This window comes from Motacilla alba, chromosome 2 (genome assembly GCF_015832195.1).
Source record: "Motacilla alba alba isolate MOTALB_02 chromosome 2, Motacilla_alba_V1.0_pri, whole genome shotgun sequence".
Classification (NCBI taxonomy): Eukaryota; Metazoa; Chordata; class Aves; order Passeriformes; family Motacillidae; genus Motacilla; species Motacilla alba.
Window position 1 is genome coordinate 77,724,036 of NC_052017.1, and position 24,379 is coordinate 77,748,414.

At 40.3% G+C, this 24,379-nt stretch overlaps 1 protein-coding gene across 3 annotated transcripts in view; it reads right to left on the bottom strand.

Annotated features, from left to right (window-relative positions):
• Positions 1-24,379, bottom strand: part of FBXL7 (F-box and leucine rich repeat protein 7) — a 169,874-nt gene that overhangs the window by 16,441 nt on the left and 129,054 nt on the right. The gene's annotated exons all lie outside the window — the stretch shown is intronic.

Here is a 24,379-nt window from a genome sequence, read left to right on the forward strand (position 1 = left end):
AATGGCTCCCAACTTCAAAATGCAGAAATCCAATCAGCTGCTCCAGAAAACTGTAGCTGTCTTACTATTTTACCTTCCAAAAATGGGAGAATTTGGAATAAAATATGTCTCAGTTTACATTATTACAAAACTTCAAGACAAGTTGCAGGAATATATTTATGGAAGAGAAATATTTTCCAAATCCCTAGTTCACATGGATAAAAACCATGGGGACCTACAGAACTCTGAAATATAGTTCTGGTAGATGTGCGTGACTCCAAGAGGAAAATAATATACAAAGCAGAGGCATGTTTACCTCTGGGAAAAGCTGACAATATAATCACTTTGTTGTGTAATCAAGAGGACTTGGATCCAGTTGGTAGCAAATGCTGCAGTAGACAAATAATTCCCCCAAGAACGGCTGTTTCCAGCATATTCACCATAAACAAATTATTTGTGTAAAAGAACATTGTCTCGTAATCAACTGTTGGCATTTTAAAAGCATGCAGCACTCAGAAATTACTGCTTTTCAAATTAACAGGGGATCCAGGATTTGACCTTCAAAACTGGAGAAACAAATGGTAAGCAGTATGCTAAACAGAAGAATAAACAGTATTGAGAGATTTAAAGCCATAAAATTGTGCTTCTCTCCTATCATCAAGTTTAGATTACAGAATCAGAAGTTGATTAAAAGATAATCTAGAGCAAATCCTCCAGCTGTGGGAGGGACAATTTCTATTAGAATAGGTTGCTCAGAGCTCCATCCAACCTGTCTTTGAACGTATTCAGGGATGGGACATCTACAACTTCTCTGGGCAACCTGTTCCATTGCCTCACTACTCTGACAGTAAAGAATTTCTTTTGTATATGCAATCTAAACCTACTCTTTCTTCACTTTGAAGCCATTTCCCCTTGTCCTGCCTCTACACACTCTTGTAAATAGTCTCTCTCCAGATGCTAATGATGCATTAAATCAATGTAATTTAGAATAGTACAAATATGCTTCCTAAAATAAATTCAGGCTTTGAAAACAGTCTTTGCTGATAATTTGGAAAAGATAAACCTGCAAATTATGGGACAGAGTTGTACACAGCACAAGAAGAGGCCTCTAGATTAAGAAAACTAACTCAAAACTCAATTGGTAAAGCCAATCCCAACTCAGTTTGGTTCAACCCAGCTTGTTACGGATTGTCCATGAGATACCTGCAGGTGCCTGCTTGGTGTCCCAGCTGATGAGTCACGCGTCAGAGCAGTAGACACATCCCTCTACCAGCAAAACTACCAGTAAGTGAGTGATAATGAAAGAGCAACAAAAAATGCTGCCAACAGACAAGAAAACATAACCTTCATCTAAAAAAACTGCTTACTCAGTTACCATGTTACTGCTCACTCCAGGGTGAGTTTGGTGAGTTCTTTTCAGTCCCCTAGGAGAATTACACTGAGGCACTAACAGTTTTCCTGACTTTAGCAAGGAGATGTGTTTATTCCCAGACTAATGCTTTTGCAGACTAGGAGCCCTGCCTGCATCCACCTGTAGGATGCCCACGAATTACAGAAATTCAGTGAAACTGTGCAAAGTGTAACTAAAGGCTGACCTGAAACACCTGCTCCTGATCAGCTCAGATCCATTTACACTTCAGTTTTCAAAGTTTATTTTCTTGTCCAGGAATGAGATTCCTTCAAAAGCACCTGCTAGTATCCTGGCAAACACTCTCATGTTTTGAGGGCAAACACCTTGTCTCTAGGGTTGCATCCCTCCTCCCTTCTGACACATGGCCAAACTGAGAAAAACAAAGCTGGTCTCCAGGGCTTTTTGAAGGAATGCTAGAAAACTTCACTTAATCCACATTTTTGCATTTCTTACAAACCCACAGTGTTGCCACTACATGTACAGACAAAGAAATGCATTCAGCAAAGAGCTGGCCAAAACCAATTCTCCAACAAATCACCTTTGGGACCTGGGTGAGAGGAACACTCTGGAGAGGATGAAAGCAAAGAAATATAGGCCTCCAAAGCAGAAACCCACGACACCAGCTCAGGCTAACTTATCCTTCAACAGCATCTCTTTAACAAAGATACATAAACCGAGGCTTTTTCATAATAAACACGTCACGTTATGAGAGCCCTCGAGTGACAGTGAGCAGTCCCCTCTTGTTACAAACACACACAACACACACACAACAACGCACTGAGCAAGCACGAGTGCTTACTCAGAACCGCAAGGATTAAAATTTTGTTTATGGGAAATTTGGGAGTTAAGCTGGGAAAGAGACATGGCCATTGGCAGCTTTCTTCTACTAGAAAAATGCAACTGGCTCAAGCCCAACTGCACTAAGTTACTTGGATTCCTGACCACCAGTGTGAAGCAGTCCCAGACTGTGTCAAAACAGATGGTACTTACGACTGCAAAAGCATTGAGAGGGCATTAGCCGCCCTCTGAAACCCAGCCCTGCTGTCTGAGGTCCCAATTGCTGTGTCTGTGACTTGTGCTGCATAAATTGCAGATCGCTATTTATATGCAAGAGCATATGGTACTCTGACATTTGAGGAGTATCAGATATACATACACACAAGTAAATCAAGAATTCAGCACTCAGTATTTATGGCAACTTCAATAACTTCCCAGTCTACTGAACACCACAATAAACAACTGCTTTATTGTGCAGAAAATATGAACTGACTATAATAATTCTATTTCAATTCATTGTGATTTCAATTTACCGAAATGAGATAAACAAAATTATTCACTGACTCTCTCAATGTCACTTTGATTTCATTACCTCAAAATCAATGTGCAAAAAAACCAAAATGTGATGTTTATGTCTACACAATTGCTAAGGTATCATTTGAAGCAAGAACTCTGGCACTATCTAAATCTTTCCGTCTGTTTCATGTTAACCTAAGCTAATTATTTAAAACATCATCACTAGCTCTACATGGAATTTTACATTTGTCCTCAGATTTATTATCACCAGCTTATGGCAGGATCTCAGGCAGTAAACTTAAATACAGGACAGCAGCAAAAGCAGCATTTGGAATCAAGAAATATTAGACATCTTGACAAAGTAAGAGGAAGATGAAGAGAAAGGCCCTTATCTTCACAAAGTCCAAGGAAAATGGGAACCTGCCAGGGGGGTCTAATGAATATGTATATACACGTGACAGGGAGGCATACATGACTCCCTTCTAAATATAATTATTCTGTGTTTACCAATTCAATTGAACTTAAAAATGCTCCTCTTTTTGAGGACTTGCACAGAATAACAAAACCTGCTTAATTAAAGCAAATCAAACCCCTATGAAAATGTTATAATAAATGTTCTAATTCCCAAACTCTGGGTGAAAAAGTTAAGTGATCTTGACCTGTGCAGCTGAAGATCAAAAAGGATATGCTAGTATGTACCATGATCTCCAATGTATGCAGTTAGAGGAGGGAGGTGATGGAAAGGTTACTGTACTTGCAGAGCCACCTAAGAAGGAGCAGTAGCCAAGTTTGACTAAGAGACAACATAGTAGTTGAGGGTCAAAAATTTTGACACAGTACACAAGTAGATGAAGGCATAGGCTGAGTGGGTTAGGAGAGCTTCTAGCATCTAGAGCTTACTAGGAAGCAGCAAAATTTTAAAAATCCAAAACACAACAATAGAGGAATTAATCTATGAAGAAAATTGTGCTTTAAGATGTTGTTTACACAGGATGACCCAAGAGCTTTCCCATCCTTTATCATCAACCAGCCATGATTTGTTAGCCATCCTGGTCTTTCTAAACCAGGGAAGTAAAAGTCTTACTGAAATAATTTCTCAGGGAGGTGAAAAATAAAGGAGTAACTGATGCTTATTTTCATCGTTGGCATGGATGCACATTTGGGGCTGAGAAGCAATGCCCTTGTTACAGTACACACTTTTGCAGATTTTTTTACTCTGTTCATAAAATACAGACCATTCTCCATTTTGAGAGGAAAGAGGATAAAGTTCACTGCAGTGCACATGATCCACAGGAGCATATTAAACCTCACCCATGTGGACTCTGATAAATGTCCTGAACTTCAGTGAAATTCCTCAAGATTTTTTTCCCCTCACAATACAGTGAATATACCAAAGATCCTTGTAACTTACAACGTGAGTTTGAGACTTAGCATTCACTGGCCTCAGTTCTGAGACTCCTGAACAGCACACTCCACTGCCAGTCTTCCTCCTTGCTGAAGAAAAATTAGCATGTCCTCTCCTTTTGATAGAGTTGAGGCTACAGATTTCTTGGTGGGATGCAGTATGCTAGGCTTGGAGACAATGACTACCAGAACTAGTAAACTGGTACTGAAATCCTAGTGAATCCACCCTTGGACCACCTCCAGTGGAACTGATGCTTATCCTTACAAGACCTGCTTCAGAAGTGAAGCTGGTGGACACAAAGCACAGGGGAAAGTTATAATATTTCAGAGAGAGAAAAGCACTGTCCAACTGCTGTACTACCATTATTTTCAAGAAGTGATGACAACATTGTGTTTACAGGATGTGTGATGTAAATTAAAGTAGATGTAATGAGGCTCTGGTTCTAAAAAAGACTTTTAACACTCTGCTATAGTTCCACTAGGTACTGAGGCTGCAGGTGGAGAAATTATAGTAATGACTTACTTCATCATCTCCCTCCTAATTGCACAAGACTTCAAGCAGAACACTACTGCAAAAAAAAAAAAAAAAAAAAAAAAAAAAAAAAAAAAAGTATTCCTAGCATTCTTCAGTATAATTTGGAAATATGGAACATAGCCAATAAAGAGAAATCACAAAGTCACATTTAAAAGCTTTTAATGAGAAGGCAAGAAGAATTTTTATTAGGAAACATTTAGAAGCACATAGTGACTTCACATTTTCCAGCTCACTGAATTTACAAGCAAAGAGGCTGATGCTGTAGTACCTGGATGCCAAGTAGTTCCTAGGATGTGCAGAGTACCAGAGGCTACTGTAAGTTCAGAGCAGCCAGCATCTCACAGGATCACAACTCCCCTCACTACACACCAAAACTGAAACACTGCCAGGTTAGTTCACTCTCCTCTCTTCTATTTGTGGCAAAGAGACTTTTATGACATCAGTAATTGTCTGGAAAGTATTGCCCTCATTTCATCATACTAAGTTACACTCCACTCATGCTGTATTCATGACTATTTATAGCATGAACCATGTATAGGAACATGACACTGCAAAAGTGTCATGATGAGAGACGCTTAAGTAAGAAGTGAGATGAGATTACAAACACTGGGCCACTAATCTCCTATAATCCAGTTATGCATTTACTTGCTCCATCATTTTAATTCCATTTACAGAACACATGAACCGTATGCAAGGCACTGATACTACTGGTATTACACACAATTCAGAAAAATACTTCTGCAGCCCTGAGGGTGATTCAAAAACTAGTAAAAAATGTTAAAGTTTTCACTATTTAATATATTATCCAGTCTGGGAGACAGCAAAATCTGTTGCCAATTCCAGATCACCCTGTAGTTTGTGTCTATCACAAGACACCCCTCTTGTTCAGTTTAGACTGGCTGTTCTGACATGATACAAGGAAGGAAACAGAGGTGGTAAAAGCACTGAAGTAGAACATTTTCAATGACATGAGTGCATGTGGCTGCTTATGTCTACAGAGGTATCCCTATACAAGGGCACTGAAGTCCTTCCATTTGAATCTCAGGAATTAAAATCCTCCCTAGGATCATCTCCATAACACACGAAATGGGTCTTTTTTTCACTACCTGTCAAAATGGGATGTCTGTACATCAACCTGGTGATGGAAAACAAACTCTCCACCAACCTGCTTCTCATGTGACTTTTGCAGTACTTGAATTCTGCCGCTGCGGAGTCAGACTGTGATGTAACTCATCAAATCCTGGCACAAAAGTATACCTGGCACATACCTTTCAGAAAGGTGTCAGTTCACAAGGGCTGAAGAGCAGAGCACAAGGACAGACTGTACAGCTCACACAGAGCATCACCTCTTATTGAACAAACCCTTCACCATCCCACCTTTTTAAGGAAAGCCCTTACAAAGCTTTGAGTTTACTGAAATGGTGCGACAAAACCACATGCTGCTGAAGTGATATTTGACTCGCAAGGCTTTTATGTTGAATGGCCTCTGTTGATTTAGCAATTTCTATTTCATAAGCTCTGTAAGGCAATAATACATTCCCAAGTAATCTGCTATGTTATAAACCACCAGAAACCATTTGAACACCACAACAAGAAAAGGCTTCAGAGAGGCCACAATGCCTCCAGCCACGAGGGCTGACCATTAGGCATCCAGTTCTTCCTTGCTTCAAAACACAGGTGGGATACCTGATTTGGGACTGAGCCATGGCTCCTGCACATCTCAGTGAAGCAGTCACTTCTCTTCATTACCCTCTATATCTACAGCACTCACCAGTGATGCTACTGAGTCTTCTTTACTGACTATAATGAGTTTCATGCAAGTAAAGCCATATCTGGAGAACAATTCAGGCAGAATAAGTTATTTTAGCTGTGACTACAGCTGGCAGATCCTGCCCCTTAGGCAAATTGCCTTGTAACACAACAAAGCTTCATCTGTCTGCAGCCAGCAAGTACATTGCAGCAGGCTTGCAAGCCTTTCTCTGAACAGATATTTGTTCCTTGAAGAGAATTCAGATTCTTGTTTATAGAAAAACTCCAAACTCTCAAGAGCAAAAAGCAATCTCATCACACTTGAACTGCATTTAGCAGCCTTTCTGTATACAAAGGTGGAGGGTGTGCTTCTATGCCTTGCCAATGCAGCAGAAGATTTCTGAGGATAACAAAGTGAGATCTAGGAACAGATGGTGATGGCATGGCCTAACCTTGGCAAATGGTCTGGGACACCATCTTTCAAGTCAGAACTATGAGTGAATCATTGGTGGTGTGCAGGTGTAAAAACCACATAAAATCAGCGTGTGCTTCCCAACACTGCTCATGTGAAAATGCACAAAGCCCGTCATCTCTAACCACTCACCTTAATAATGAAGAAAATCATCATCACCAGACAGCAGCTTCCTAGTCAGAGGCCAGGAGCTGCCTGCTTTCAGGCAGGCTGCCGCAGGCAAAGACCCACAGCTCATGGGCAGCACCTGAGTTCATGGGTGCTGCCTCACCAGCTGCAGGGAGCAGCACTGGGTCCCAGGAGGTGAGAGCACCCACACCTCCTGCAGGATATGGGTGCACTTCAGATGGGGAAAGTGGGGAGACCGTAATCCATGTGTGCTGGCAGAGCATGTGAGTGTACTTGTGGAAGAGAGTCTATAACTTTTGGGGATTAGTTAAAGCTGTTTTCTGTAAGTGCTTATTAACATTAATTCAGTGTTCAGGGATGTAATTTATCTGTGGCATTACTGGTACTGATCCCAAATGAGCAGTTCATTGACTACTGATTAAATTCATACCAGTATTAAACTGCTTTGATCCTAATTTTAGTTTAAGCTATGTGAACTGAATAGCACTCCACTGCAGCACATGTGATTCATCACTCGCTGCTGTTTGTTTCTGTTATACTTTTAAGGATGAGAAAACTGATTTATATCAGGCGTTGACAAGAATTTCAAAATAAAGCTAGGGATTAAAGAGTGTTGTTTAACCAGCTGCAACAAGCCATTGCGTAGAAAAGGTGTGGACAAACTCCAAAAGCAACCTAGATGTCACTGTGGATTTGTGCAGCACTGGTAGCGCTGCATAGTGGAGCAACAGAGAGATGCTAAACACCTGCAATGAGGGATCATGTTCTGCCTTGGCAAGGACTACAGCTGATTCAGACTCTGGTTTCTCCTGCAGGGAATCACAACCTTGGTATAATCTAATTATCTCTACATACATATATGTGCATTATTTCCATACAGAGCTACATTTGGCTGTACCTGTAGGCAGTTTACGATAATTACAGATGGCCAGAAATAAAACAGGGGCTTTGAATTTTCTTACTAAGTATGGAAAGTAATGGAAACCACAGAAGTGCTACAACTGAATAAAAAGCTCACCTTTCATTTATAAAAGTGTGTGCCAGGGAAAAGTTAATAATATACACCTAATATAATTAGGGAACCAAATTAAAGGCAATTAAATAATTAAAAACATTTTTTCTAGGAAAAGGTATCAAATTCCTTATGAGTAATATTCTAATCACACAATTAAACCACAATGATTTTACCCTATTAACTTTCTCTCTTTTCTTCTTTTTTTTGTTAAAGTATGTAAGATCGGGAATTGGCATATTACAATGGAGGAGTATGATAAAAAGCCAAGCACCCAGTGGCACAGTGGTAAGGACTATTTTTAAGGTGAGTTAAATTTAACTTATTATGTTAAAATTAATTAAAAATTAATCAGGCAAGCCACAGAATATGGCTTTACAATAAGGGGCACTTGCAGAGGCTTCATCTACTCTGTTTAAAATGGAGACACTTCATGATAGCACTGCTCAGAAAAAGATGGACATGAGCTGTAAACTTTAAGATAAGCTACCAAGATATTGTGGCTTCAAGTTAAGTTTACACTGCAAGGAAAACAGCTTTTAGTGTGTGTCCAGTACATCCTTGGAACTCAACCAGGCAATGGCCCTTCTCACTTTCCTGGAAGTAATGCTACTTTGAGCTGTAGTTACTTATGAGAGACTCAGCAGCAGTACTATAGCTTTTTTCAGACTTGTACCAATTTTTAATCAATTCTCCCTTATTAAACACTTATTCTCCTCTTTCAGCAGAGTGGCCAAAGAATAGACACAATGAGAATGACTTTGGGCTGTACCAGGTCTTGAGGTGGGCTCCAGTGCAGCCCATGAGATGATGCATCCTGGGGATGCACCAATGCAGGACCATAAGTCCCCACTGTGGAAAACATGGAGCATGGCCCAGAGCTGGGGACAGCTGCAGCTGTGGGAGACATGCTGGGGAAATGGGACCCTTTCCCAAATCATGGGAAGCACCGTGATTTCAGAGGATATGAACACTGAGCTGTTGTCAGCTATGATGGTGTAAGAAGTGCGGCTGTTTCACTCTTTCCCCTTTTTTGCACCCTCTGTTAAAACCCATAATTCCACTGCACAACACGATGACAAAAATGTCATACAGATAATGATGAGTGGAGCCAGAGGATGAAGCCAGACGTTTATTCTTATGTTATAACCAATATAAACTGGATTAGGAAATTCAGTTTATATTTAATTGTATATTTTAAAATAAGCCATAATAACCATTGCACTAACATACAAAGAATTCAGAAGCTGTTGGATGTCTTGGCAACCTTGATGTGAATTCATATTCTGCTTCTTTTAAAAGACTCTATCCAAAAGAAACACTGCATCAAATGTATTGTTGAGACTTTCCTCAGCACATGTTTTGACATCTAGGCAAATCTTCTGAGTCAGGGTGGTTGAGAAGCTCAAGAAACAGACCTGATGCTGCTGCATCTGACAGGTTCACCACCGGGAGAAAGTAAAGTGCCTGCCTTCTTTTGACAGCTGAACAGGAGATCTCAGCCACTTGGCTTCATGCCCACCATCAGTACCCTCCAAGCTCTCCAGCTTCAGCATGTGGCCAGCCAGGCATGCAGCAGGGCTGAGCACCATCCTCTGCAGCTGGCAGGAGCTGGTTCCTGGTGACATGAAGCTCTGAAGGAGCTTCAGGGCACTTTGAGACACCCATCATCTCAAAGCAGCTGATAGGTACCTAAACTTCCTCAGTCACCTGTGAGCATGCCACAGTATTACCTGCCCCCTGTCCTCCTCAACCAAGCACTAGCAGCTTACTTCTATCACATCTAATTAGTCACCAGGAGTCATTTGGTAGCCTGAGAGCAAGCCCAACCTGGTCACAGAACAGGTCTGCTTCCTTGCAATTGCCCATTCTGGTACCAGAGCATTAAAGGCAAGTGAGGTTCACAGAAAGGCAGAAAAATTTCTTTTTTCACTAGAATATTTCACACTGGCATGACCACAGGGTGTCACCAACCTGTGTTAGGCATCCCATGAAGATCAGAATATGACATACTGCAACACATCTAACATTTGGGCTCACCCAGCCATGCATCTTTGCCCCGAGGTCCCTCTACTACTCTGAGCATTCAGATACAGCTGCTGAAATGCAACTGCTGTCGATTGTTTCCCAGTACCAGTAGCAAAGCCCATGCAGCCAGGGCCAGGTGTAACTTCTTCACCATCACAGGCAGTAGTTGTAGCGGACAAAATCTGAACACACAGATACAAAGTGCTCTAGTTTAACGGGAAAAAAAAAAAGTAAAGCAAAACCAAGCAGACTACAGGTGCTCAGGAAAGAAGCTAATGCATCAGACAACAAAAACTTCATTAACACCTCAAGTTAGAGGCGGTAGCAGACTTGAAATACAGCCCTCTGGACACACCACCATGCACAGTGTGGAATCACCAGATTCTTGCACGCAACCTGGCAACCCTAAGGCTCATTATTATAAACAGTTGAGATTTTCAGTTCAAGTTTTGTTTACCTGTATGACAGAATATATCCAAGCTGAGGATACTGTGAGGATTCTTCTAGCAAGTCAATAATCAGAACAGAAGTTTGTTTAACAGGAATACTGTTTCACATTCATTCATTAACTCTTTTGAAATCTCATGGAAAAAATGAGAAAAAACCAAAAAAAAAAAAAAAGAGAAATCTAAGCAGGTAAATTAACCAGCCTTCCTTAAGCCACGGAGGCTTAGAGGCTATGGTGAGGTTAAAGCCTTTACCAATGGTTTCTACCATGTGGCAAATACATGACACATTCAATTTTTTTTACATATTTTACTATAAACAGACTGTCGATTTAGGCTTTTTCGATGAATCTTCTACCTGCCAACCGCACAATATCACATTGCCCACCACAACAGCGAGCTGCCATTTGCAGGATGGTTTGGTTTTGCCTCTAACCGCTCTCAGTCACGGCATCCTCCCACTCCCAGGACACTGCAGAGGCACTCCCAGAGCTTGCTCCTCTGTGCAGATATCAGCACTCAGCACGGCCCTGCTAGCAAGGAAGCTTGGCAGAGGCTCACAAAATACACAACTTAACAATCAAGGGCCTTGTTGAGTTGGACCTTTTATTGAACACAACTCTGGCCCTTGTCTCCTCTCTCTGTTTATAAGGCTTACCAAGTATATAAACTATTGCTCTTAAATTATGAGGACCCACATTTATGAGAGCAATTATCCTTTGTTTGTTTAGAAAGGCTATTTGTCTTTCTCCTGTCTTTTACATGCCTCCCTGCCTCCTCTGCCTAAAATAAAGCAAAATGTTTGGATTTTTATTTGAGGGTGGGCTCCATCTGAAGTTCACTTAATGAGAGGGAATCTCTGCTATAACTATTGGATGGGGGAAGGAGCTGGAGGAGGAGATCAAGCGTTGCTTCAATTCAAATGAAAGTTAGGCAAGGGAATTGTCTGGAGGAATAGACAAAGTTTTTGCTTTTATACATCTATAAAACTGTTCATGAAGTTGAGGTGGCTTGGCTTTAAAAAATAATTCAAAAATCACAGTACATATTAGGTAGTAAGTACCTTGCTGTCACTGTGTGCTCTAGAGCAGGGTAGGGTTTGAACATTGGACTGGCCCTTCTGCAGTCTGTTCAGATGAGATGGAAAGTAAAAACCCACTGCTTGGGCTTTAAGAGGACCATGCTATCTCTGGAAAACGAATTAAACTATATCTTCCAAAAGACTAAAATGTGTCTTTGTAAGACTGCTCTACTCAGAATCAATACTGACAACATAAGACACATCTGAGCTCTGCAAGCGAGCACACTTGGCTGTCTGATAGTGCTTCCCAGAGAGGTGTCCAAGTACCAAGCACAGATGGACTTACTTTAACAGTTTCAGAAAAATGATCGCACATATCAGGTCTGTCATTCCTGTAGCTCCAACAAGAATCTAAGACCTGAACAGTCCTGGGGCCTGCAGCCAGGCAGGTCCCTGAGGACTTCTGTTCTTCCTTCCTCTCCAGAATTTGCAACATGCCCTCTGCTACCAAAGGCAACACCCAGACTGAGCCTTTGAAATCACAGAAAATAAAGCTTTCTTGCCTGGACAACCACAGCAGCACTAGGGAAAGGAAACAGGCATGTGATGTAGTTCCTCCTTTCCTCAGGCAGACACCTCCTCACCGTGAGTAACACTGAAAGTGTTCTGTTGTAAGAAATGCCTCAGGTAGGGGAAATCCTCCAGGGTCCTTTCAAGTGTGAAACCATACAGGTTCTTCTGAGAGATGAGGATAGGGCAGATCTAGAGTAGCTGAGCTTCATCTTGGAAAATAATTTAAAAAAATTTTGAAAAGGAAGAAATTTTTGAAACAAGTGCTGCAGAGCTGTCAACAAAAGAGAACACAGGGCTGGCAGGTGCAAGGAAGGATGCAGATGGGCAGTCTTTGCACAACCAACAGCTGCTACAGAACAGAAGTGCAGCACAGAAAAACCTTCCAGGAAAGAGGCTGTTGTTTTGTTCAACAGAGGTGATCAGAAGATACCTCATAAGTGAAGTGCATTTTCAAAATTAGGGATTCTTAACTCTTTGACAGGAAAAGCACTTTGACTAAAGTTCAGTGGCTGTTCTGCTCTCCAGGTACAAGGCAGCCATCCCCTTAGGTGACTTTTATTAACTGAAATTCAACGTTTCAGTGCAGAAAGCAGAAGCACCAGGCACTTGCAGGCTGAAAGTACATTTTCCTGTTTATAAGCCAATGTCACTAACACTCCCCAACACAGCTTCCATATCCAGATATGATGTAAAAGGATCTTTTAATGGGACTCATTGACACTTACAAAGTTATAATAGGAGGTTATCTTTCATACTGCAGGATGTATTACACTCTCAACAATGCAGCTCTGAAATAAAATCACAAGTTTCCCTTCTTGTGGAACCTGCTTTCAAGGTTAAATGGACACAGTTTTCTTTAGGCAGAAATATGAAGTACTACGGAATCACAGAACCATTTAGGTTGGAAAAGACGTCTAGGATCACCAAGTTCAAGCACAAACCTAACACTGTCAAGTCCACTACTAAACCTTGTCTCCATCTACATGTCTTTTAAATCCTCCAGGGATGGGGATTCCACTTCCTGAGCAGCCTGTTCCAGTGACCGACAAGCCTTTTGAGAAAGAAATTTTTTCTAAACCTCCTCTGGAGCAACTTCAGACCATTTCCTTTTGTCCATTCACTGGTTGCCTGAGAGAAGACACTGATCCCCACATGGCTGCAATCTACTTTCAGGCCATTGTAGAGAGCAATAAGAGAGCAATAAGCCCTTTCTCCAGGCTAAACAACCCCAGCTCTCTCAGCCACTCCTAAGACTCATTCTCTTAATTAATTATAAAAGGCATAAATATGAGCTCATGCAAGAGTGAAATGCCATTCTACATTCCAGAAGCAGATTTTTTTCTCTCAAATTCTTTATTTTATTTTAATTTTTGTTGTTGCTGTTTTAAACTATCAACAGTCATTTTTAGTAAGTTTATGCCATGTCCTAAATATGAATTTTATAGAAAGCTTTTGCTGTAAAAGAGTTGTCTGGTTTGATTAATAGTCATCTTGAACAGGAAATACTTGCATAATGCGAATACATCTTGGATACAGATCTGGCTCACAGCAGGTCTTTTGTGCTGCAGAGACTAACCTGGAACTATTCCCATTGATACTGCTTTAAACAATCCTGCTGGACTGCAACGTGTGGATACCAGCATCTCCTTCTGCAGGTTTTAAGCTATCCAGCTGGAGAGGGCAATTTACCCAAGTTCCACTAGACAGAGATGAAGAGGAGAAACCACCTGATTTCTGAGCTGTATAACTTGGCATTTTGGTCAGAAAGCCTCTAAACCCTATTACATGGCTCAGATTGCACACTTAGAGAGATCAGAATAGAGGGCCAAAATATGGAAAATACTAAGGTTACTTGTTAGCTGGAAACAAAACCACTGCAAGCAGCAGTCTCAACCAAAACAAAAAGTACCAAAGGACAGAGGAAGATCTCTTGGCTAAAGTTCACTCATGTTTCCAGAAGATACTCAATGTCTACACTGAAGGTCTTGAAAGAAGCCCTGCAGCCAAAACAAGTGGGAAGGTCTCAAAAGTGAACTCCTTATTTTTCAGAATGGGAAACAAAGTTGGAGTTATCAGTCACTTGTCATTCAGGGAAGGATCCAGACAGTTTGATAGGCTCACATGTAATCTAGGCAATGTGTTTAGTGTGATGGTACAATCATACAATAAGTATGATGGTTGATAGATTAAATTAGTCAAGGAGGTGAAGATGAGGGCTTGCTCTGGACAACTACAGAAAAGTCTTAATTGCACTCTGCCATTGGACATTACGTTGTCAAAAAATTTAATGTAGGTACGAATAAAACTCATTTGGATAAACTTTCAGGCATGCACACAAAAGTAGGTAATTTTCCACATAAAGTGAAAGAGTTTGAGCTGACCATTACTATTGACAATTAGGATTTTGGGATTGCAATAGACAGTTACCGACCATAGTTCCAAGTATACATAGTCTCAAATAAACAAACAAAGAAGGGCAAAATCAAAACTCTCACAAAAGAATAAAGAACAAGAAAAGAGCAATCATCACCACAGAGGAAAAGAAACAACTCAAGTTCTTCATGCAGTACTGGTCCCCTCCTCTCAAAACACTTTAGTATAAGCAGAAGCAGTTCAGAGAACGATGTTGAGGACAAGCAAAAATAAGAAACAGCTTTTGAATCACAAACCTTCTTCCGTCAGAAGAAGAGACAATTGAAAAAGAATATGATGGAGACCTGTACAGTCACAAGAGACATTAAAAAGCTATACCTCACCTATTTTCTTGCACAAGAGAACAGATGATAGAAACCAAACTAACCACTGACAGGCTCAAACCAAACAGACACAAGAGGGCAATGATCTGTAGCTGGAGGACAGCAGCATTTGCAGAAATCAGCTCCTATCATATTAATAATGCTTATAGTTCGTATCCAGCTCCATCAGCATTTAAAATCTCACTCCTTCCTCTCCCATGTGGATTTTTAAATCCTGTAAGAATGCCGTATAAGCACTTCCAATAAATATAGGACTGAAAACACATTATACTGCAAAGCGTTAAGAGCCGCCATCTCTTCCATATAGAGTATTGTGAACATGATTGAAACTGATGAGTGTTTTCAAGCCCTAAGGCTGACTGGAAGGTGCAATTAAATGCCTCCTTTTATAAGAACAGCTGGAGCCAAATGGTGGTTACAAACTGGTGAGGGCCAGAAGTCAAGAAAGTAAGCTGTGAACCAGGTCAAGAAAAGGTTAAGTTGCAAACAGGCAATCTGGCACTGAGGACTAAAAAAATTAATGTGTGCCCAATTGCTTAAGCGTGTAGGTATTAGGCTTCCCAATAAATATGTCTGAGTATAAAGGAAGGAAAAAACATAGCAGGAGATGAGCATTTTCTCTCAACAGCCTTGCAAAGGGTAAGGTAGACCTGGGTGAGACACATGGAAGCAGCAATTTAACTCAGAAGACAGGTAGGTGCAGTGCATAAGCAAGCCCCTCAGCTTGCTAATACCATAACACTCTGCAAGTCTCTCTACAACTCCCCAATAAAACCTGAGATCATTCTAAGTGATTCTGTGGTAACTGCCCTCTTGAAGTTCAGAGAACCATGAGAATAATTTTAAGTCTAATTTTTGAAATTTTGAAAACAACCTTCCCAGTTCCCATACAATGCACAATGGCTCAAGCTAGCATTACTGCAAGTAACTTTTGAGTTTTGCAAAGTTTGACAGTGTTTTCTCTTCAGGTTTTTTTTTTTTTTTTTGACTGACATTTCAGTCAAATACCACCTGTAAAAACTCATAGAGAAGGGCTGTGATCTACGTCTGACCATCTGCAGTATTATACATGAATTCTGGTTATAAAAAGAAAAAAAATTATTTCCCCAGAAGGTCCTGCAGGACAAAAATATACAGAAAATGGTTGGCATTTGGCAATACTTCTATTAAAATCTAGTAAAGGAAGAAAGGAGAAGACTTTCCCAGCCATATAAATCTCAAGATGAGTTAAGAGAACCGTGGTAGGTATAAGGCAAGAAAAGACGTTTAATACTATCAGGATCTAAAAGTTATTGCTTATTTTTGCCAGAGATTTAAAAAAAAAGCTTCTTCAGGGAGCTACTTTTGCCTCTCATGCCCTCTCAGGGCATGCCTGATGTGGATAAAGCAATTAATTTCCAGTCAATGAAGCAGCAAAAGCTGCTGTTGCCTCCTAAAGGAAAGGGAACAGGTACTGGTGTGGGAAGGAAGAGTGATCCTCAGTGTTCATGCACAGTTTACAGATAACCATGCAGTGGCATTTTCCCAAAATATATTTTCCCCCCTTCAGCATCTCTCCACTCATGCATACACCTGAGTTTCTGCAGTAATTAGAGATGCCCCTGCAAGGCCCAGACTACCATGGAAAGGCTCTCAGGCCATTCTGAGACTTGAAGTGATCTGTATTGCACCCATCAAACAGTGTCCAGCCAAAGCGTGATTAATCTTCCTTGAGTATTCTTCTGCCACTGGGTCCTTTATTCACACGTAGTTACGACATCAAGCAGCCCTAAGCAGGGCCCAAGTGCAGCAGCAAGCAGCTTTTTCTGCTTCCCAGCTGTGTGTGCTGCTTTGGATTAGAGCTGGATTGCTAATAAAGCAGCATAAGCGGCTGAGGGTGTGCCGAGAGCCAGGGGAGTGCATGCCTGCACAAATGCTTTCATGCTTCCAGGAAGGAAGAAGTCAACTTGAAGCGAAGCTTCAGTGAACTGTTCCTGCTGACCTTCCAGACTGCCCTAATTTTGCCAGTGCAGAAAGGTCACCTTTGCAACAACGAGCAACTCTATCAAAAGCATTATTTTAACAGCAGTGCTGAGAACACAGCGAGTCTGTAATTAATAAAACAAGGAAACTCCACCAAGGTGTTTTTAAAGGGTTTGGTTAGAGGAAGAAGGTAAGAAAGCAACTTAATTGAAAAGCAGCAAAACAAAAGACATAATGCAGAGAGTTCACGGGAGTTCAGTTTTCATATATTTAATACATTTTTTTCAACACTACTGCTGTTTCTAAAATAGTCTGCTGTACTTCAGGAACAATGACGAGGCATATATATATAAGCTAAGAGTATATATATACACACCCTTAGGGTATTTGAAAAGGAACAGGTATCATCTGACAACTTTATTACAGGTTTTTAAGTGTAATAAGCACCTGTAGGGAACAGCAAGAGCATTAAGAAACAGGGAAGTGAAATAAGCAGGAACAAAGACATTTGTGACAGTATCAGCACAGGAATTACAAATATATTTCAATGCTCAGTCTGAATTACTAGACACACAGTATCTGTAGTAAGGGGGCACTTTGCCACAACATGGAAAAAATCACCTTCAAGCACCAAATCCCTTCAATGATTTGTATAATAAATTATCAGTGAGGCAAATCACCATGGTTGGACTGACAATTGCAGTATTATGAACACTCAAAGAACAGCTGCACATTGAAGAAAGACCTATGCTGCTTTCAGGGAAGGTATACCGAGCATGAAAATATTAATCAGCTTATCTGCAGTAAAAAAATAAAAGCAGCTTTACTGAATCCTCATTTTTGCTCATGCAAACCTTCTGAAGAAAAGCTTCTCCACCATGATTTTAAGAGCTGTGGTGGCCAGCCTGCAGAGGCATTCAGCTGCCTAGTAGAGCACGCAGAACCTGGCCAGCCCTACATGTGATAGCAAAGATCACTGCCAACACACCACAAGTATAAGCACAGAAGGATCTAGAATATATCTTTATCTATCTCAGGGAAGAATGTCACAAATTTACCTGCCATTAATTAATTACAGAAAAAAAAAAATGCTGAGAAGTTCCCTCTCATCTCTGAGTCACTCTTTTCCTTTAGCCTCATCCCTTTAGTTTAAGGTACTGGTCATCTTTATTCTGCATAGCTATTTATAAATAGTTCCCCATTTACTCTGTTTATCGTGGCTTGCTTCATTGGACTAGCTTCATCTTTTGAGCTTCATGCTACCTCTGGCAGTTCTGAAAGACTGCTGTTCACTTGACCACCCAGTTTAAATTCCTATGCAAGAGAGTACCCTAATGGTGTGTTTATTAATAAAACTCTGCTCAGTACTATTTGATTTCCATCCCTTCTTCTCTGTGACCATTCCTTCTTCTTCAGTACATCTTTTGAAAGATCTCACACTCAGCAGTTCTTGCCTATTGTCTTAATCTTCTGTAGTGTGTTCCACAATACTCCGCACTTTTCATAGCACCACTAGGACCTCTGCTTCAGAATATTTATGTGACATGCTTGCCATACCTTTAGTTCCTGGTTGGGAATGGATTATGGAATAGTAAACAACACTGTTTAATTTCTTTTGAGGGTTACAGATGCTGAATGCCATTGTTACTGCTGTAGTCTTATCACTGACACGTCTTTTCCTTTCTTTGTGCAGCAGGTAGGTCATCAAGCTTCTCTCATGCTCTGCCCCAATTTCTGAGGTAGTTTCTCCCACCTCATGCAAAATCCTGTCCTCTTTTTAGCATTTATAATTTTAGTTCTTCTCTGAACCCAGGCCTCAGCTCACAGAGACTAACCAATTCACAATTCAGGGAAACATGTTACTCTCCATCCTTAGCAATCCCTCAGATTGAAAGGAGATCTGTACTGTTGCTTTATATTCCCCCTTCTTTACACTCTAATAGGCTTTTTATAGCCTCCATCACCTTTGCACAGTCAGGAAGGAAACAGTACATAACAGATTGGAGAAGCAAAATTAGTGAAGAAAAAAGCAGATGCTTCCCCAGCTTATGCAGTAAACATTTTTAACAGTTCTACAGACCCTGGAATGGCTTGAGTCAAATTATGAACCAGTTTTAAATGAATGAAAAATGAAAAAAAAAATTGTAATGGGGGAAGAAAGTCACCCTAAAACATTCTCAGTCTGGAAAACATTTTCCTTGTCAGACAAAAAAAGAAGGAAAACAAAGACAAAAGGCGTGTGATCTGAAGTGCTGGATTCAAAATCAAAAGCTGTATCTAACCAAGACACTGCACACAATGCCATGGCAGCTCTTGGAGTCTGACTCTTCTGCCTACCTCTTAGCAGTAAGAGATGGTGATATACAGCAATTCTAGTAAGCTCTATTCTTATTAAAATAATGTCTTTAAAGAGGCATGCTTACAGTTTTAGTTGTCAGCATCAAAAGATTTTTTTTAACAAGTCATATTATATTAAAGAAGGAAAATATGGAAGAATCAAGAGTTTAAGGTTGAGAAGAGCTAATTTTTTTTAAAGAACAAAACCCAGGGACTTAGAAGCTCACAAACTTATCAACAACTCAAAATTTAGACATTGTGTTGCTTTATGTGATGTATCTTCACATAATTCAGACTCAAGCTTTATGTGGTAACCTAAAGGAAGTATTTATATAGAAATATTTAATAAGTTTTAAAAACCTTTATATATTTGTGCAAGAGCCACCCAATGCCAATGTAAACATGTTTTAATCTGGATCTCAATATTTATACTTGCAAATTCTTCAAATTCTGTTATTTACATTTATACTGCAGAGCATTTTGAAACCATTGCTTGCACTAAAGAGTGGCAAAAGTATCCCATTTTCACTCTATTTTGATATGACTATGACGTTTTCCTGAACTTAGGCCTTCTGTCCAACACAGGAACTTTTCATCTTCATAAAAACGCAATTGAGGAAAGGACTCTTAACACATAACTGCCTTAATCCAGCCAGACCAGCATTTAACATCTTATATATTTTACTTAAACAAAATGTAAGTGACTCTAGGGAAAGCAACATTAATAAACATGATCATATAAACTTTGCAGTGAAAATTCAATTTTACCTTTAATAGCGTCTCTCAAACAGTAAACTTTATTATAAGACCAACAACTTAATCAGATCCTAGCACCAAAATCAGGTGTTTCATTTTCAATTTTTAATGTTTGTTCAATTGCTTCTTGGAATATTTCATGCCCTAAATAAGATAGAAAATGCCAATGAAAATGTCAGATTCTGCTGGAAACTGGACTGATGCCTCCACTCAGTTCCAGGAAAATTATTCTTGACCAAGGAAAGCATTCCTCTTTGCTTACTGCAAGATTCTATATCTGACTGTAAGAGATGAAATACTAAAATTTCTCCAGAACGCTACTCTAAAACTTGGGTTAGTGGCAATTTCAGAGTCACACTGCTCTGAGATGATGGTGCAAATTACATCCAATGGTGAAAAGGAAACAATTGTGATACGACCTGATCATAGATCTTTATATTTCTTTGGTTGTTTTAAGTCTCCAAAATGCTCTACAATTTTCTCCTACACACTATCACCCTCAGCACTTATTCCTAGTATTTCCATTGAAATTTCCAGAAATGCTCTGAGGCATTTTCCTCCCTGCCCTCATCACAGTATTTGCAGCACACAAATAAGCACAGCCTGGCTTGTCCCTTAAGTATACTTTCTGTTTAAAGACACTATTGTTCTTTACATGCAAACATATAATTTGCCAGACACTAATTTCTTTCTCTATAATGTCTTTAGCATATTTAAAGGCAACTCCACAAACTTTATATGCTAGGCTAGCGCATCATTAACTTTTTCAGGGATGCTATTTACATCTCTTTCCCAAGAACACATGGAAGAGCTTTTGCCCATTTGGAAATTCTGTGTGGAGCCAAGCTTTCCACACTTAGTGGAAGCTCTCAGGTTTCTGAGAGCCTCCAGTGCTGCATGCTCAGTTTGAGTGATTACACCCAGACTTGCCATAAACAGTTGCTTCAGCTTCTACAGTGGGGCACGGGGAAGAGAATGACAGTGCATCCATAATCTGCTCTGACATTGTAATGTTTCCACCAACGTGTGAAAAAAACAAATCTTGACTTTCAACTGCAACTTAGTGTGGCTGAAGAGTGTAATGAAAGACAACTTTGCTGCAAAAGCAAAAAGAACTCCCCTGCCCCTGCGGAGTCCAGGCTGATCATGAGCACTACGTATAAAGGACAAGAGAGAAGAGGTGCTCCATTTCTGTATGGTTAAGATTTTGCCAAAATACATAAATATTGGAAGGGAAGTAAAAGCTGATGTTTATATGCAAGGTTAATCTTCGCAGTTCTACGGATTGTCATTAAATAACGGTGGGCAAGAAACTCACAGGAAACATAATTTTATTACTGAATCTTCTGTACTTTTGTCTCACTACTTGTTCTAAAAGCGTTGAAAAAGAGTCTTACAGACTGACATTGGTGCAGTTGCACCCATCAGCCTGCCCTAAACTCTGTACCTATCCTATGGAAAATCTAATTTATGCGCAAAGATGCATGGTGACAATAAAATATGTACATTTTTGTAATGTCATAAAATTATCCTTTCGTGTACATTTCAGCCAAGTACAACAACAACTGGAAATTTTAAATTACTATAATGAATTTTGTACTTATAAAGGGGGAAAATGCAAAGCAATTGCATCCTCCTTCTCTAAAAGCTAAACTGTTCTAAAAGCAGACAAACCTTGCGCACAAAGTATTGTATTGATGGGCTGATCTTGCAAGTATACTGCATAGGCACAAACCAACTCTTTGCACATCCTCTGGAAAGAAAAACATGAAATTCCTCCACTCCATTACCTGAGTTTCTAGATGACTCAGACATATGTTTCCAGTGCTTCCAATAACTTGACAGGCTTGCAGGTTTCTGCATTCTTTCAAGATTAGGGAAACCATATGACAAGTTGAAAGAACTACAACAGCATTGCTTTGGCACACACGGGGACAGAAAGGCTCTGCAGAAACAGGAGCATTAAGGAATGGAAAGAAATTACTCTTAGAGAAAGCAAATCTGTAGGATTCAACACAAGCTCCAAGGGACAAACAAGGTGAAATGTTCCAGGGGATTTCTCGCTATTTACAGAACACTTAATTACTTCAAGGACCGCTTGTTTCTGCTCTTCTGGATGCTGCAAACCTGTCACACCACAGGACAGATTTACAAGATGAATTTCCTTCAGTGCCCAGCCAGATGCAGGAGGTCCCACCCTGTCAGCTGGGTTGGTTTGACTCCACATGTAAGCCCATCTTCCCCTGGATTGCCGAAATGCTGCAGTTGTTGGAGCTTCCCATTGTGTCACAGCACTGCGCGGCTCGCACAGCTGCGCCGGCCTCTCCGCAGTCTGGCTCTGCTCGCGCCTGGGGAAGGCAGCACCACAGTCTCTTCTCTTGCGTGCCAGAAGAAATGGATCAGTGAACCCCAGGTGGGATGTGCTGTGCAGCAGCCAAAATGAGGCCATTTTTAAGAGGCCAAAAGCAGCCCTTTGAAGCGTCAATAGATGTAATGCTCTGCATCATGTCACAGAGTTTTCTGCCATGGATCACAAGGAAACCCAAGGTTTGCTGCAGAAAGATGTGATCCGTAACTCTGCTGTCACGAGCTCAAGCAAGCTATGACAGCCATTGCGCCTTCCTCACTAGTGAGACATGCTGCAGTTGGGATATATGAAGGAAGAATGAGACAGGACACAAGACACAAATCAAGTACCTAAAGAGACCTTTGGAAAGCCAACTCATGACAATGAAACTGTTAACATGAGGGTACTTACAGACATCTGGCAAAGGATTTCAGTGCTTAACCTCTGCTTTCAAAAACAGAATATGCAGACACTGGGAAAGAGATGAAGGTATAGGTTTTGAACCACTCTCAGCCTCTGCAGGCCTGTTAGATATATGAAATAATATATTTTTGTTCCCCAGCAAATGTCTTCTAAATGAATAGTGTATAACCACTGCAAACTATCCATAGGGAGAAATACCTAAGCAGTTATTCTGTTGCCATGTATCTACTCCAGACTCCTTGCTACTCACAGAAAAATTCAATTGCTTAGTGAGTTTAGATGATTGTTAGAAGGAATAATTTCTGCCATCTTTTTCTTAATCTTAATAAAGTCTTTTCCCTCTTGCCTCCTTCTAATTTCAGTATAAAATATGCTCCCATGTTAAATGTGACTGCAAAGAAAATTACATGATTTACAACAGAATTCAAGTTACACTCATAATCTTTAAATTCTGTTTCTTGAAACTTGCTATATAAAACCCCAATTGCTTCTGAGAATTAAGAGAAAATGTCCATAAAAAAGCTTAGCACAAAATGCTTAAATCCAATCTTATTTAGCAAGCACATGTTCTACACTGTTGAATGCGTTCCAGAATGAAGCTTCACATTATTTCCAAGTAGTCTTTACTGTCCTATGAAGCAGTCCATTGTATGAACTTTTTGGATTGGACATATAAGCAGGTAACACAGACACGTTTATTTAATGCTGTAACTGAAATCAGGCCTATATTCAGTATAAAACTTAGCCCAAGGATCAAGGATTGACAAATGCCTAGGTCAATGAAATGAGAAAATGGGGCAAAATATTGGGAATCCTGGGTAAACTAGACCTGAAGGCTCCCACCCCACAAGGCACAGGATGTACCAAACTATAAGTCTATAACTCTTCCAACTCTGAGTGGAGCTTCAAGACATGAAATCATATTTTGTCCTGCTACTGACAGGCCAATCTCACCAGACTTACTTAAAGATGCTGCAGAATAATGCAGGACTTGTTCCAAATAATTCTTCGTGTTTGATGCTGTGAAGAAGGCTCTGTTGCATCCATTGTCCTTCTCTTGGTCAACAGGACCAACTAACTTTATGTACAGCATCATCAGGTCAAAAAGAAGAAAGCAAAAAAAAAAAGTGGATGTGCCACCCCTCAAGTCCATCAAACAACTGAACTACCTGTGTACAAAAATGGGGGCTACCACCCTGTCATTCAAGTGCTCAATCACTCTTCTGCCTAGAATGTGGTGTGAGGCACAACCCTCCTCAGCCAGATTAGTTTCCATTCTTTACGGAAGGTAAGTCACATGCTTGATCACTGCTAAGGGGTACCTGAAATGGTACTTCATGAATCAAAGTACCTAGCTTGCTTATTTATCACAAAGAGTGACTATTTTACCTTCCTCTTCCACAGAAGAAGACAGAAAAGCAACTATGTGCATTGTATTGCTAAAAAATTGCCTAAATTTGCTCATCAAAGTACTGGCACAGCATCTGCACAACCCAAAGGAGGTGGTGGCCAAGCAGAAGCAAATTGGACATTTGACCCCTGACTGGCAAAGTAGTGATGTGCCACCAGTTCACTTCGGCTAAGTCCAACTACAACAAACAATCCTGGCCTCAAACCTTTCCCCATCTCTAACAACACTTTGAATCAAGCCTTTGGTTTGCTAAGTTCATACAACATCAGAAATGTATTAATGCTTTTAAACTCTACATGTCAAAAAGGAACTAAACACCTCTTGGGCTAACATTT